This window comes from Mustelus asterias, chromosome 4 (genome assembly GCF_964213995.1).
Source record: "Mustelus asterias chromosome 4, sMusAst1.hap1.1, whole genome shotgun sequence".
Taxonomy (NCBI): domain Eukaryota; kingdom Metazoa; phylum Chordata; class Chondrichthyes; order Carcharhiniformes; family Triakidae; genus Mustelus; species Mustelus asterias.
The window spans coordinates 83,383,115-83,398,914 of record NC_135804.1 but is presented as its reverse complement, the minus strand read 5'-3'; the positions used below and the strand labels follow the sequence as shown (position 1 = coordinate 83,398,914).

Sequence of the window (15,800 nt, the reverse complement as noted above, 5' to 3'; positions counted from 1 at the left end):
TGCCCTGTGGTTTCCTGATTTCTATCTCCCTCCCTTTTTGAATAAATGCAAGTTTATCTTTCTTTTCAATAACTCACCTGGTGCTCACAAACTCACGAACCATATCCTCTGGAATGTGCATGGTTGGATCTTGCAGGGATTGACAAGTTCTGAACTATTGGCAGTGGTGGGAAGACTGCTCTTGCAATGTTGAGATACCGTTGAACAGTGGTTACAATACAAGCCAATATCTGCATTAGTCATACAGTTCTGAACCATTGGCAATGGTGATAGATTGCTCTAGCAATGCAAAAGAAAGATGGTGCTGGAGCATGGTGACTTCTTGCGAGCAGTCTCAGCGCACCCTCAAATTCAACCTTCGACTCTCATTCTATGCTGAGATATTGTTAAACAGTGAATACATTGTAAGGCAACGTCTGAGTTAGTCTTATCGTTATGGGAGAGTGACCCTTCTCCTTTCAGGCTCTTAGTTACAAGGATGTTAACAGTGGTTTCCTCCAAAGGAAGGCCTGTCTGTTCTCAGAGATGTGGAGATGCCGGCGTTGGACTGGGGTAAACACAGTAAGAAGTTTAACAACACCAGGTTAAAGTCCAACAGGTTTATTTGGTAGCAAAAGCCACACAAGCTTTCGAGGCTCTGAGCCCCTTGGCTCAGAGCCTCGAAAGCTTGTGTGGCTTTTGCTACCAAATAAACCTGTTGGACTTTAACCTGGTGTTGTTAAACTTCTTACTGTGTTCTCAGAGAACAGACATAACTGAAGGAGGGCTCTGAACTTAAAAGATTTTCCCTCCTTTGGAGGAAGCCACTGTTAACATCCTTGTAACTAAGAGCCTGAAAGGAGAAGGGTCACTCACTCTATCATCTCAAAATCTCATGCATACAGCAATGAAAAGGTTGTAAAGTTTTGAATTAGGTAAGAGGTTTGCAGCAGAATGGATGCTGGAGAGAATTGTAAGAGAGCCCCTGTTATATATTTAAGCAGTTGCATGATTGTTTTAAGAACAGGTCAAATGATTTAATGGCGATGTCATTGGGATGTTTCAGGTGCTCCTGCTTTTAGTTTAATTTTCTAATCTGTACAGGCAAGATCTCTTTCAATAAATCTGTTGTTAGTTAGTTTAAATCTCTGCGTGCAAACCATGTATTTTTCTTTTTTGTTTAAAACCCACAACCCCTACCATAATTAGGACATTACACAAAGTAAATTGGCAATGAGTCGGGATTTTGTTTCATCGAGAAAAGATCCTGAGTAAGAAAAGAATCATTGTAGGTCCTCACATTTATAATATTAGAAGACTGGGGAAAATCAACAACAGGATTAAAGATTAAAGTTCCAGTCAGGTGAAGATCAAATAAGGAAAAAAGCTCTTTGTGTGGTTTTAAAAGAGGTATTTTTTTCTGATCAGAGAAGGGTGCGATTCCAGGCAATATCTGGCATGTTTGAAAGTAAGGGATGTATTGCTGTATGGCTGGGCCTCTTGAAAAAATACATCAAGCAAACAGTCTCCAGGGTAAAAATGGGAGTACTGGGAAAACAGTAAAAATACACTGAGCAGTTTTGAGTTGCTAGTGCCTGCAAAAGAAATGGTGGGCCAATTAGGATCCATGGATCCTTATGAAGAAAATGAGCCATGGAGTTCCTATGCAGAACATTTCAGTACATTGTACAAGCAAATAAAATTGCAAGCGAGTTGCCTGTATCAACTTTTCTCAGTACAATAGGAAGTAAGATCTTCAATTTGCTTTGGGGTTTGGTTCATCTTGCAAAGCCAGGAACCAAAACTTATGATGTCTTGACAAAGATCCTTGAAGAGTGTTATTCTCCAAAGCCACTGACGTACACAGAATGGTTCAGGTTCCACTGAAGGAATCAAGTGGAATGCAAAAGCATTGCTCAGTTTGTGGAAATCTTAAAAAGGCTGATACGACATTATGACTTTGCTGAGTCATTGGAAGATACGCTTCGAGATCATTTGGTTTGTGGTCTCCAAAATGAGGCTATGCAAAGAAGATTGCTTACTAACATGCTTTGACTTTAAACACAGCAGTAGAAATTGCAGTGTCTTTGGAACTGGCTACTAAAGAAGCTTCACAATTTGGTGCAGGAATGAAGATCCACAAGTTGGGAACTGCCCATAAGAAGTCAAAACAGAAACAGGCATGTCACAGATGTGCTAAAAAATAGGCCATTCAGCGTGTGAATGCTTGAGCAATGATAATCAATGCAAGAATTGTGGCAAAATGAGTCACATTGCAAAAGCTTGTTGACTTAGGCCAGCTTCCCCTGAGAAGAACATTCAAAAGAAGAACCTGGGTACCTTCAAGAAAAAGAACAAGTTGCATTCTACAAAAATAATTCACAACATGGAAGAAAATAATTATGATTGTGATGAATAAAATGTCAGAAATGAACATTTTACTCATACAGGGTGAGTCTCAGTATCTGGGTGATTCCGAAGTTAAGTGGACAACCTATTAGGATGGAGGCTGATACAGGTGCAGCTGTATCTTTAATTCCTGAGACTACATACCAGCAAAAGCTAAATCATCTTTTTTAAAGTCTGCTGATGTGGTTTTAAGGACACGCTTGAAAGAGATTATGCTGTTAAAAGGTAACATCTTGGCCAACATAGGGTTGAGTGGGCAAACAGCGGAGTTGCCAGTTCATTGCTTACCATTGTTCCTCGTAAAGGTCTTTTTCGCTATAAAAGATTGTCTTTTGGAATAACATCTGCACCAGCCCTATTCCATCAATGGATGGATCTGATTTTCAGTGGTCTTTCTGGTATACAATATTATCCGGATGATATTCTAATTACAGGGTCCAGTGAACAGGAGCTCTTGAATAATTTAGAAGCAACATTGGAACATCTGCATATTAAGAAAGAAAAATATGACCTTTTCCAGATGTCAGTCCAGGATTTCAGTTGCATTATTGATGGTAAAGGCCTACATAAAGCATCTAGGAACATGGACAGTATTTTAGAAGCGCCATGTCTGATGAATATGATGCAATTGAGGTCCTTTCTAGATTAATAAATTATTATTGTTCTCAACTTAACCACATTATTGAAGCATTGCATAATTCAGTTTGTGTGAAACAGTCATGTGACTGGACAACTGAATGTGAGAAAGCCTACAAGGATGTAAAAGATGCTTTGCAGAAGTCTGAAGTATTGGTTCATTTTAATCTGAAGCTATCATTACTGCTTGCTTCACCTTATGGAGTAGGGGCAGCAGTTCACATATTATGTCTTCAGGAGAAGAATGACCAATAGCTTTTGCTTTGTGTACTCTGACTAGTGCTGAATCTAACTATGCTCAGTTAGAAAAAGAAACATTGAATATAATTTTTGGCATACAAAGGTTTCATCATTATTTATATGGTCATCATTTTACATTATATACTGATCATTGACCTTGAACTACCATTTTTGTCATCTCGAAATGATTTCTCAGAATGGTCTCCAGAAGTACCAACTTCTTTAATCTCTAGTGTTGTGAATACTACTGTGGAAGACTTAGTTGAACTTGAGTTCCCTGATGATTGTGTCTATGCTACGTGAGACTGATGCAGAATTAGTTCCAAGAGAAGAGGTGTCTACTGAAGTTCCAAATCTTACTTCTCATGTCAAGGAGAGCCAAATTTCAGAACGTTGTGTATAACCAAAGGGGAATAGACGTCCTCTTAATTGACTTTCTTATTGATTGTTTATAATGATTAATGGTGCATTGCACTGTGTCTAGAGTATTAGTGATCCTATGTATAACATTGTAGTAATTTGTTGTTGAGACTATAGAAGTAAAAGGGGAGGTGTGTTATATATTTAAGTATTTGAATGATTGCTTTAAGAGCAAGTCACATGCTTTGATGGTGATGTAATTTGGATGTTTCAGAGGCTACTGCTTTTAATTTCATTTTCTATTCTGTGCAGGTAAGAGCTTCTAGACTAAATTTTGAACGTACATGTGCAAACCAGACCTTTTTCTTTTTGTTTAAAATCCACAACCCCAAGAATAGTTAGGACATTACAGTCCAGGACTATGGGAGCAGCATGGGTGGAAGTCAGAGTCTGCTGTCACTACAGAGAGACATCAGCAACTTTTACTGCCTGCTGGTGGCTCAAAACACTAAAGGGAAAGGGCAAGTCCCAGGACTGCCTGAGAGTGTGCAGGAAGGGTATGTTTCCAAAGCCTTGGAGCAAAGTATACACATTCTCATGAATCGGAGAGTCACACTGTTGCAGCATTGGGTCTGGAGTACGAGGGAGGGCTAGAATTCATTCCGAGGTCTAATAGCTTGGAATAGGGAGTCCAGGGTCTGGTATGTGAGGATCCGGGTTCACTGCCAGATATTTTTGATGGTGGAAAAAGATTGGAAGACTGTTCCCAGAGGCTATGAGCAATAGGAAATTGGATATTGTGGTGCAGAACTACACATGGATGCTGTCTCAGAGCTCAGAAGTATTACAGGGTGGGATGGGAGAGAAGGGGATATTGGCAGCTGAAAGAAGAAGGGTACAAGAGTAATGGGGTCGATCTGCCCCTGCCTGAAGCCAGCATTTAATGCAAAATGTGTTTAAACACTGTAGTTGCTGTTTTATTGAATTATTTTATAAAACTAATTTAGATGTTTATAATCAGTGCAATTACCTTATAACTCACAAAGGGAATGTAATTATTTTGCTCTGCAAAGTTTTTAATTCAGTTCATTTGTGGTTGAAAGAAAATAACCTTCAGATGTAAGCATTGAGAAAATAAACATTTCACAGTTGTATGATTAAATCTGTTTTATGGTCTTCCAGTACCTATCACAGCTGTTCCCTTTACATCAGGGCAATTTTGCACTCGTGTGCATTGTCAGCGAGAATGTGGGTGTATAATACCACGAGAGTTAAATATATTTTAAGAAATTGCATATCATTAAAGGGCCAACCTGTCACATGATCTCCCCCTCACCTAATATTGAAAATGTTGTTGAGATTCACAACAGCTTTATGAATATGGGAAACAGTCGAGAGGAACCCCCCCCCCCTAGGAAACCAAGGTAAGTAAACCCCCCCCCCCCCTCCGATGAGAGAGGAACATGCCCTGGCACAGGGTGGCACTTCCTGGTTGGCACTACCCACTAATCTGGCAGTGCCAGACTGTGTGCCAACCTGTGCCGGGGCAGTCAGAGGTAGGCCCTCTTGATGACCCAATTGGGAGGTGGTTTCTATAATGTGTGGTGTGGGGAAGGGGGGGTTCTGGAGAGCGCTGAAGTCTTGGGAGACTTGACAGTGACGCAGTGGGTGGGTTTTGAGGAGAGACCCTGCATTGAGGGTGGGCCTGGCATTCGGGGTCGGGGGAGAAACCTGGCAATGAGGAGGGGAGTGCTGGTGATGCTGCTGTGGTTGTTGGTTATGAGGGATGGGGAGTGACCCCAATAATTGTGCCGTGGGAGGAGCCCCCCATAATAGCGTCATGGTGGGAAGAGCCCCAATACATTCATGGTTGGGATGAGGGGTGCTGGAGAGGGAGTTTCACCTCAGTTCTGATCGGGGTGCCCTTTAAAGATGGCACCCTGATCTCTGTGGAGTTGCCCTTTCGGGCTCTATTAAGCCCCACACCAGCAGACTGACAGCATAAACTACCCCCTCCCCGATTTACTTTTGACAGAATGGTTCAAGATCTGGTCTGAAAACTTGGCAGTGCATCTCAAGAGATACTTGTTAGTTTTCAGTCAGAGCCTGACACTTCTGCAGATTTTGGGAAAATTCCGCCCCATATCTCTATCTTTATCTCTCTCTGTCAAAATCTTTCCTTCCCCTTTTCAAAATAGAAATGGTTTGAATTCGAAATTTGTCCAAAGTTTAGTGTTTAAAAACTGCTCCAGATGACCTTCAAGTCATTTTAAACAAAGAAACTTCGGAATACTGTGACAGCCAAAGTTAGCTTTTTGAAAAATCCAGTCAAGCTGGGAACTGCTGCACTGATCTGAGAAACAAATATCCAATTGAAACCCAGGCTTTTGAGGCAGTCCAAGGCTTTGAACTTATTAAAAGGCCAAGAAAGTAATTCTATGGGTAAATTATGATTATGGAATATGCGGTGGTTCCTTTTGTTTTTTGCTCAGTCTTGAAAGTTACAAATTGCTGTCAATGGGAAAAATATCTGCAGAGGAAAGAGCTTGCACCAAAGGATTTGATAAGTTTGCATTATTTTTTCAGATGTTCTCTTCGTTAGCTGTTTTGATAAGTCCTTAGCGGTTTCACTTTACGAGACTTTTAATTTTATTTATGACTCGTGTTCCCTACGTCAGATTTGCTGCTTTTTACTTTAAACCAGTCAGGAAAACATGGCAGGAAAATTTTAACGCTCTTATGAACCTGTTCCTACAGAACCAGGAAGCAAGGCTTTTATTTATTTTTTTATCCATTGCTTTACTTTTAGAAAACTGTTCTAGTGTAACAAGTATAGACTAGTGTTTGTTTGAAATCTGGTTCGTCCTAACTGCCCACTTCATGATGAATGTACTGCTTTCTATTTGTCACTCAATATCAGTAGCTTGCCTGTGTGAAGATGGATTTCTGCATTTGTCTGACTCGGGTTCACCAACAAATTTATTAGAGCATGAAGCTGCCTAATATAATGACAGATACTATCCGGCATTTCACATCAGAACACATAAATATTGATGCTACTCTCATTATATTTTATATCTTATTCTTTCAAAAACTATTAGTATTGCCCAAAATAGAGCAACCAAATTTGAATCTGTTTGTTAACCAACGTAAATAGTGACCAATAGTAAGTGCACAAGCACTGTCAGCACCTCGACTCCATGCTTTCTGGGTTGGAGTGAAAAATGAACAAAGAAAGAATACCCTTTTTTCACATGATGCCTTAACATGTCCTCCAGGCATGCAAAGGACCAAACAGAAAGATGAGCAGCCACACCATTCCCTCATGAATAGAGTCAGCTTCACCAATGCCAATCCAAGGTGTGGCTAGCAATTCCTTCTTTAAAAGCTTGACTGACTGCTTGACTTTGTCCATTTTCACAGCCTATCCAGTCATTGGGAGGACTGTTCATCTCATCCTATCCCTAATTAGGGATTCATCAATTATAATTGACTGGATTTTTGTTTTGGGGTTGGGACCCCAATGTCAGATGACATTCCAGGTTCTGACCCTGGGTTGCATTAGTGACAGACTCCTGTCATGATTTTTGTAGGGATGGAGGGTGGACAGTCGATTGAAGCGGGAGGACCAATAAAAGGCCTTCCAACTGTTATGACCACAGCAGATGTAAATTGGGGAACAAACAAAATTTCAGAGGGAAACTTGGGTTAATGACCATACCCTTTTTTTGTATTCTGAAAGTGAGAATGATTTATTAACAAGCAAAAAAGGAAACTTCAGCACACAAGATTACATAGGTAAAAATAGCCTTACAAAACATTTCTCCCAAGAGACTCCTTACTTGATCAGACCCACAAATAAACACAAGTACACTTTTCTAAAATACAAAAAGCCTTCATGTCTTTCCTATTGCCCCAACCTTTGGGGTCAACTGAAATGTAATAATCTTCCTTTATTTATTAATGAAACCTTTGAAAGCTGTAAAAGCCTTTAACTCCCATTTCAAATTTAACAGCTTATAATAATAAAGTCCCTCTCTATCTCCTGCTGCAAACTTCTAAACTTTACTTATTTATGTATAAAACCACTTAATTACAAATACATGTATTTAGCAACATCGTTCCTTTCATACCACAACTCTTCCAGACAAATGGCCTCCATTAATCTACACACACACACACACACACACACACACATTATTGTTGAATAACATCCATTCTCACACAACAATGACATATCAGTTGACCTCCTACTGTCTTGAGATGTGTAAGAGAGAGAAGGTTCAACCTGTGCAAGACAAGGTTAAAGGCTTTATATTTAAAAAGCTGTTTGGCCATCACTGTGCAGGACAATCCCTCCACTGGTCAACAGCTACAGCTTTGGCTCAATGTGCTGGCAGGTGGGGGGTCCCTAGTGGAATAGAGTGTTCCCCCTTTCTTGCCCCTTTGTCTGGGATTCTGCCCTGGCAGTGATTTTGCATCGGCGAGTGGCAAGAATGAAAAGTGCCCACAGGTGACAAGACATCCATGAGAGCTTCTTGAAGCAGTGTGTATAGTCCAAAAAGGGAAGGGGCTGTACGGGACCTGGTATTGGGGAATGAGCCTGGCCAGGTGGTTGACATTTCAGTCGGGGAGCAGCTCAGGAACAGTGACCACAATTCAGTAAGCTTTAAGGCACCGATGGATAAAGATAAGTGTAGTCCTCAGGTGAAGGTGCTAAATTGGGGGAAGGCTAATTACAACAATATTAGGTAAGAACTGAAGAATGTAGATTGGGGGCAGATGTTTGAGGGCAAATCATCATCTGGCATATGGGAGGCTTTCAAGTGTAAATTGATAGGAATTTAGGACCAGCACATTCCTGTAAGGATGAAGGATAAGTACGGCAAGTTTTGGGAACCTTGGATAATGAGAGATATTGTGAGCCTTGTCAAAAAGGAAAAGGAAGCATTTGTCAAGGCAAAGAGGCTGGGAACACACGAAGCAAGTGTGGAATACAAGGAAAGTAGAAAGAAACTTAAGCAAGGAGTAAGGAGGGCTAAAAGGAGTCACAAAAAGTCATTGGCCAGCAGGAAAATCCCAAGGTTTTTTATACATATATAAAGAGCAAGAGGGTAGCCAGGGAGAGGGTTGGCCCACTCAAGGACAGGGGAAGGAATCTATATGTGGAGCCAGAGGAAATGGGCGAGGTATTAAATTAGTACTTTGCGTCAGTATTCACCAAAGAGAAGGACTTGGTGGATGATGAGTCTGGGGAAGAGTGTGTAGATAGTTTGGGTCATATTGAGATCAAAAAGGAGGTATTGGGTTCTTCAGAAACTTAAGGTAGACAAGTTCCCAGGGCCTGATGGGATATACTCCAAAATACTGAGAGAGGCAAGGGAGGAAATTGCTGGGGCCTTGAGAGAAATCTTTGTATCCTCACTGGCTACAGGGGAGGTCCCAGAAGATTGGAGAATAGCCAATGTTGTTCCTTTGTTTAAGAAGGGTAGCAAGGATAACCCAGGTAATTACAGGCCGGTGAGCCTTACATCAGTGGTAGTGAAATTATTGGAGAGGATTCTTCGAGACAGGATTTACTCCCATTTGAAAAATAAGTGGACATATTAGTGAGAGCAACATGGTTTTGTGAAGGGGAGATTGTGTCTCACTAACTTGATCAAGTTTTTCGAGGAAGTGACGAAGATGATTGATGAGGTTAGGGCAGTGGATATTGTCTACATGACTTCAGTAAGGCCTTTGACAAGGTCCCTCACGGCAGACTGGTACAGAAGGTGATGTTGCAGAGTTGAGCTGGCAAGATGGATTCAGAACTGACTCGGTCATAGAAGACAGAGGGTAGAAGTGGAAGGGTGCATTTCTGAATGGAGGACTGTGACAAGTGGCATTCCTCAGGGATCAGTGCTGGGACCTTTGCGGTTTGTAATATATATAAATGATTTGGAGTGATGCGCGATATAACACACGAGAGGCTGGATGTACTCGGGAAATAAAGGCTTTTATTGCCAACAATAACAGAGCTACTATATACAGTATACGATCCCAGACTAAAGGGTCACCAGGCAGAGCAGTGACCTTTATACCTCTCCCAGGAGGCGGAGCCAACTGGGGTGTACCATAGGACTATATTAACAGGTAGAACAGCCCAACCCTAACCCCAACAGTAACATATCTACAGACTCATAGAACTGGCCAGACCATGGCTCAGCACTACCTGGTGGGAACCAACAATGGTTCACCACATTCACCCCTCTGAAAACAAAGGCCGGCGGGGTACAGAACACAGAACAATTGTTCATCTGTCTATAAGTTCAAACGGTCTGGGGGACCGCACCGTCGCTGTGACCTCCTCAACACCGGCGATGACATCGGTTCAGGCAATCGCGGTGACGTTCTCTCCAAGGCGGTGTCCAGTGACTCCTCCAGTGCCTCACGGGCCGGTAGACCACGAGGTGGTGACAATCCGCTGAACTCGGGCACGCCTTGAAGTGGCGACCATCTCTTGGACTCAGGCAAGCTGTACACGGGAGTAAGAGGATTAAGTGGTGGTCCCGATACTGCCCGCGCCATGTCAGGAGGGGAAATAATGGTTGGGGGGTCCCTAACAGGAGGTGTGGGAGCGACAGGGGTTTCCAAGCCCCCTGCTGGCGCCAGATCTCGAATCGAGACCGTGTCCTCTCGCCCGTCAGGATATGCCACGTAGGCATACTGAGGGTTGGCGTGGAGGAGATGGACCTGTTCAACCAAAGGGTCGGACTTGCGGGTCATAGAAATCATAGAAACCCTACAGTGCAGAAGGAGGCCATTCGGCCCATCGAGTCTGCACCGACCACAATCCCACCCCACATATTTTACCCGCTAATCCCTCTAACCTACGCATCCCAGGACTCTAAGGGGCAATTTTTAACCTGGCCAATCAACCTAACCCGCACATCTTTGGACTGTGGGAGGAAACCGGAGCACCCGGAGGAAACCCACGCAGACACGAGAAGAATGTGCAAACTCCACACAGACAGTGACCCGAGCCGGGAATCGAACCCGGGACCCTGGAGCTGTGAAGCAGCAGTGCTAACCACTGTGCTACCGTACCGTACCGGGTCCTAACATGCCGCCGCATGTCCTGAGTACGTCAACCAAGACGGTAATGAGGTCCCCGAGGAAGACTTCCTAGGGAATGAAAACATTCTCTCATGAGGAGTAGCGTTGTTTGCCGTACACAGGAGTGAGCGTATGGAATGGAGCGCATCAGGGAGTACCTCTTGCCAAAGGGAGACTGGAAGACCTTTAGACCTCAACACCAGTAAGACAGCCTTCCAGACTGTAGCATTCTCTCGTTCGACCTGTCCGTTACCCCTTGGGTTGTAGCTCGTGGTTCTACTAGAGGCAATCCCATATGAGAGCAGGTATTGCCTCAAGTCATCGCTCATGAACGACGAGCCCCTATCGCTGTGGATATAACAGGGGTAACCGAACAGGGTGAAAAGATCACGAAATGCCTTGATAACCGTGGCAGCGGTCATATCAGAACAGGGAATGACAAAAGGGAATCGTGAGTACTTGTCAACCACATTGAGGAAGTACACGTTCCGATCTGTCGAGGGAAGGGGGCCCTTAAAGTCCACACTCAGTCTTTCGAAGGGACGAGTGGCCTTAACGAGGTGTGCCCTGTCAGGTCGGTAGAAGTGCGGTTTGCATTCCGCGCATACCCGGCAGCTTCTGGTTATGGACCTGACATCCTCCACCGAGTAGGGTAGATTCCGGGCCTTTATGAAGTGGAAGAGCCGAGTGACCCCCGGATGGCAGAGGTCATTGTGGAGAGCCTGCAATCGATTCTCCTGCATACTAGCGCATGTTCCACGCGACAGGGCATCCGAGGGCTCGTTGAGCTTCCCTGGACGGTACATGATATCATAATTGTAGGTGGAGAGTTCGATTCTCCACCTCAAGATTTTATCATTCTTGATCTTACCCCGTAACGTGTTGTTGAACATGAACGCCACGGACCGCTGGTCCGTGAGTAGAGTGAACCGTTTACCCGCCAAGTAATGGCGCCAATGCCGAACGGCCTCCACAATGGCCTGGGCCTCCTTTTCCACCGCCGAATGTCGAATTTCAGGGCCTTGGAGGGTGCGAGAGAAAAAGGCGACGGGTCTGCCCGCCTGGTTAAGTGTGGCGCAGTAAGAAGTTTAACAACACCAGGTTAAAGTCCAACAGGTTTATTTGGTAGCAAAAGCCACACAAGCTTTCGAGGCTCTGAGCCCCTTCTTCAGGTGAGTGGGAATTCTGTTCACAAACAGAACTTATAAAGACACAGACTCAATTTACATGAATAATGGTTGGAATGCGAATACTTACAACTAATCCAGTCTTTAAGAAACAAAACAATGGGAGTGGAGAGAGCATCAAGACAGGCTAAAAAGATGTGTATTGTCTCCAGACAAGACAGCCAGTGAAACTCTGCAGGTCCACGCAACTGTGGGAGTTACAAATAGTGTGACATAAACCCAATATCCCGGTTGAGGCCGTCCTTGTGTGTGCGGAACTTGGCTATCAGTTTCTGCTCAGCGACTCTGCGCTATCGTGTGTCGCGAAGGCCGCCTTGGAGAACGCTTACCCGAATATCAGAGGCCGAATGCCCGTTACCGCTGAAGTGCTCCCCAACAGGAAGAGAACAGTCTTGCCTGGTGATTGTCGAGCGGTGTTCATTCATCCGTTGTCGCAGCGTCTGCATAGTTTCCCCAATGTACCATGCCTCGGGACATCCTTTCTTGCAGCGTATCAGGTAGACAACGTTGGCCGAGTTGCAAGAGTATGTACCGTGTACCTGGTGGATGGTGTTCTCACGTGAGATGATGGCATCTGTGTCGATGATCCGGCACGTCTTGCAGAGGTTGCTGTGGCAGGGTTGTGTGGTGTCTTGGTCACTGTTCTCCTGAAGGCTGGGTAGTTTGCTGCGGACAATGGTCTGTTTGAGGTTGTGCGGTTGTTTGAAGGCAAGAAGTGGGGGTGTGGGGATGGCCTTGGCGAGATGTTCGTCTTCAGCAATGACATGTTGAAGGCTCCGGAGGAGATACCGTAGCTTCTCCGCTCCGGGGAAGTACTGGACAACGAAGGGTACTCTGTCCACTGTGTCCCGTGTTTGTCTTCTGAGGAGGTCGGTGCGGTTTTTCGCTGTGGCGCGTTGGAACTGTTGATCAATGAGTCTAGCGCCATATCCTGTTCTTATGAGGGCATCTTTCAGCGTCTGGAGGTGTCTGTTGCGATCCTCCTCATCCGAGCAGATCCTGTGTATACGGAGGGCTTGTCCGTAGGGGATGGCTTCTTTAACGTGTTTAGGGTGGAAGCTGGAGAAGTGGAGCATCGTGAGGTTATCCGTGGGCTTGCGGTACAGTGAGGTGCTGAGGTGACCGTCCTTAATGGAGATGCGTGTGTCCAAGAATGCAACCGATTCCGGAGAGTAGTCTATGGTGAGTCTGATGGTGGGATGGAACTTGTTGATGTCATCATAGAGTTGTTTCAGTGATTATTCACCATGAGTCCAAAGGAAGAAAATGTCATCGATGTATCTAGTGTATAGCATCGGTTGAAGGTCCCGTGCGGTGAAGAAGTCTTGTTCGAACCTGTGCATGAAGATGTTGGCATATTGAGGTGCAAATTTGGTCCCCATGGCTGTTCCGTGTGTCTGGATGAAGAACTGGTTGTTGAAGGTGAAGATATTGTGGTCCAGGATGAAGCGGATGAGATGTAAAATTGCATCTGGAAACTGGCAATTGTTGGCGCTGAGCACTGAGGCCGTTGCAGCAATGCCATCGTCATGGGGGATGCTGGTGTAGAGTGCTGAGACATCCATTGTGACGAGGAGCGCTCCTGGTTCAACTGCTCCATGTGTGCCGAGTTTCTGTAGGAAGTCCGTCGTGTCGCGACAAAAGCTGGGGGTTCTTTGTACAATGGGTTTCAGGATGCCCTCGACATAGCCGGAGAGGTTCTCGCACAGGGTCCCATTGCCCGATACGATGGGACGGCCGGGTGTGTTTGCCTTGTGTATCTTCGGGAGGCAGTAGAGATCTCCAACGCGGGGAGTACGTGGGATGAGAGCACGGAGGGTGTTCTGAAGGTCCGGATCAAAGGTCTTGATCAGAGTGTTGAGTTGACGGGTGTGTTCTTTGGTCGGATCTGCAGGTAACTGTCTGTAGTGTTCCTCGTTGTTGAGTTGTCGGTACACTTCTTTGCAGTAATCCGTTCTGTTCAGTATGACGATGGCCCCTCCTTTGTCTGCTGGTTTGATGACAATGTTGCGGTTGGTCTTGAGAGCGTGGATGGCGTTACGTTGTGCTTGGGTGATGTTCGGGGCTGTCTGTCGGCTGTTCCGGTTCATTGGCTGTCTCATTGTGTTCATTGCTGGCCTCTTGGGGTTTGTGGAAGAACTCCCTCAGCCTCATTCGCCTGATGAATTCCTCTGTGTCTGCTGCGAGATTGTGGCGGCCAGAGAGTGTGGCGGCCAGGGCGAAATCAGATGCATCACTCTCCACCTGGAAGGGGATGGACTCATCGATAGCGTGCATCGTGGCTTTCACGATGTCGGCTTTTATTCTTGCAAAGGCTAAGCGAGCCTCTGTTGCTCGGGGAAAAGAGGTAGACTTGATGAGCGGACGGGCTTTGTCCGCGTAATTGGGAACCCACTGTGCATAGTATGAGAAGAAGCCTAAACATCTTCTCAGTGCTTTGATGCTAGTGGGCAGGGGAAGTTCGAGGAGAGGACGCATACGGTCTGGATCAGGGCCAAGGACCCCGTTTTCCACCACGTATCCGAGGATAGCTAGGCGGCGCGTGCGAAATACACACTTCTCCTTGTTGTAGGTCAGATTCAGGCGAGATGCAGTGCGTAAGAATCTAAGAAGGTTGGCATCGTGGTCCTGCTGGTCATGGCCGCAGATGGTGACGTTATCCAGGTACGGGAAGGTAGCCCGCAGCCCGTTCTGGTCCACCATTCGGTCCATAGCATGCTGGAAGACCGAGACCCCATTCGTGACACCAAAAGGAACCCTTAAAAAAATGGTACAGGCGACCATCCGCCTCAAAGGCCGTGTATTGTCGGTCCTCTGGGCGAATGGGGAGCTGGTGATGAGCAGATTTTAAGTCGATGGTGGAGAACACCCGGTACTGAGCAATCTGGTTGACCATGTCAGATATGCGCGGGAGGGGATACGCATCCAGCTGCGTGTATCTGTTGATGGTCTGACTATAGTCTATGACCATCCGGGGTTTGTTCCCATTCTTAGCCACCACGACTTGCGCTCTCCAAGGACTAGCGCTAGGTTGGATGATCCCTTCCTTGAGGAGCCGCTGAACTTCAGATCGAATGAAGATCCGATCCTCAGCGCTGTAACGCCTGCTGTTTGTTGCGATGGGCTTGCAGCCTGGCATGAGATTCTGGAATAGGGAGGGTGTGGTAATCCTAAGCGTTGAGAGACTACATGTGGAGCGCGTTGGGCAATTTAGAGGCTGCGGGTCTCCCACTGAAAGCGGAGGGAGTGGCCCATCGTACTGCAGGGTTACACTCTTCAAGTGGACCATAAAATCTAGTCCTAGGAGTATTGGCGCGCAAAGGTGCGGTAACACAAGGAGCCTGAAGTTCTCGTAAACTGTGCCCTGCACCGTCAGATTGACCACGCAGCTCCCTAGCACGGTGACAGACCGGGACCTTGATGCCATCGAAATTGTCTGCTTGACAGTCCGAATCTGGAGGCCACACCGCTTCACGGTGTCCGGGTGAATGAAGCTCTCCGTGCTCCCGCTGTCAAACAAACAATAAACCGGGCGTCTGTTTACCTGTATGTCCATCATGGACTTGTCGAGTCCTTGAGGCTTGGCCTGGTCCAGGATGATCGACGCCACCGTTGGTTCGTGGGTGCAACTGCAGGCAGCTGAGATGGTTGATGACGACCCCTGCTGGTCATTCGCGGTCGGTGCCGACCAAAATGGCTGCCCCCATAGGTCGCACGTGGACGATGGCGCCAAAGCCTGCGGCCCCTGCAGGTCGCACGTGTCTTGCGACTCCGTCGTTCGGAATGGCGATGTCCTGGAATCGCACGTGGTAGAAGACCTTGAAGACGCAGAAGACAAGGAGGCCGGCTCCGGGGAGTCACACGCCGCACTGCTGTTTTTGGATGGAGGTT

The 15,800-nt window shown here is 45.8% G+C and overlaps 1 protein-coding gene across 1 annotated transcript in view; it reads left to right on the top strand.

The window, feature by feature from the left end:
- LOC144492818 (connector enhancer of kinase suppressor of ras 2) overlaps positions 1–15,800 on the top strand; it is a 751,457-nt gene that overhangs the window by 663,140 nt on the left and 72,517 nt on the right. The gene's annotated exons all lie outside the window — the stretch shown is intronic.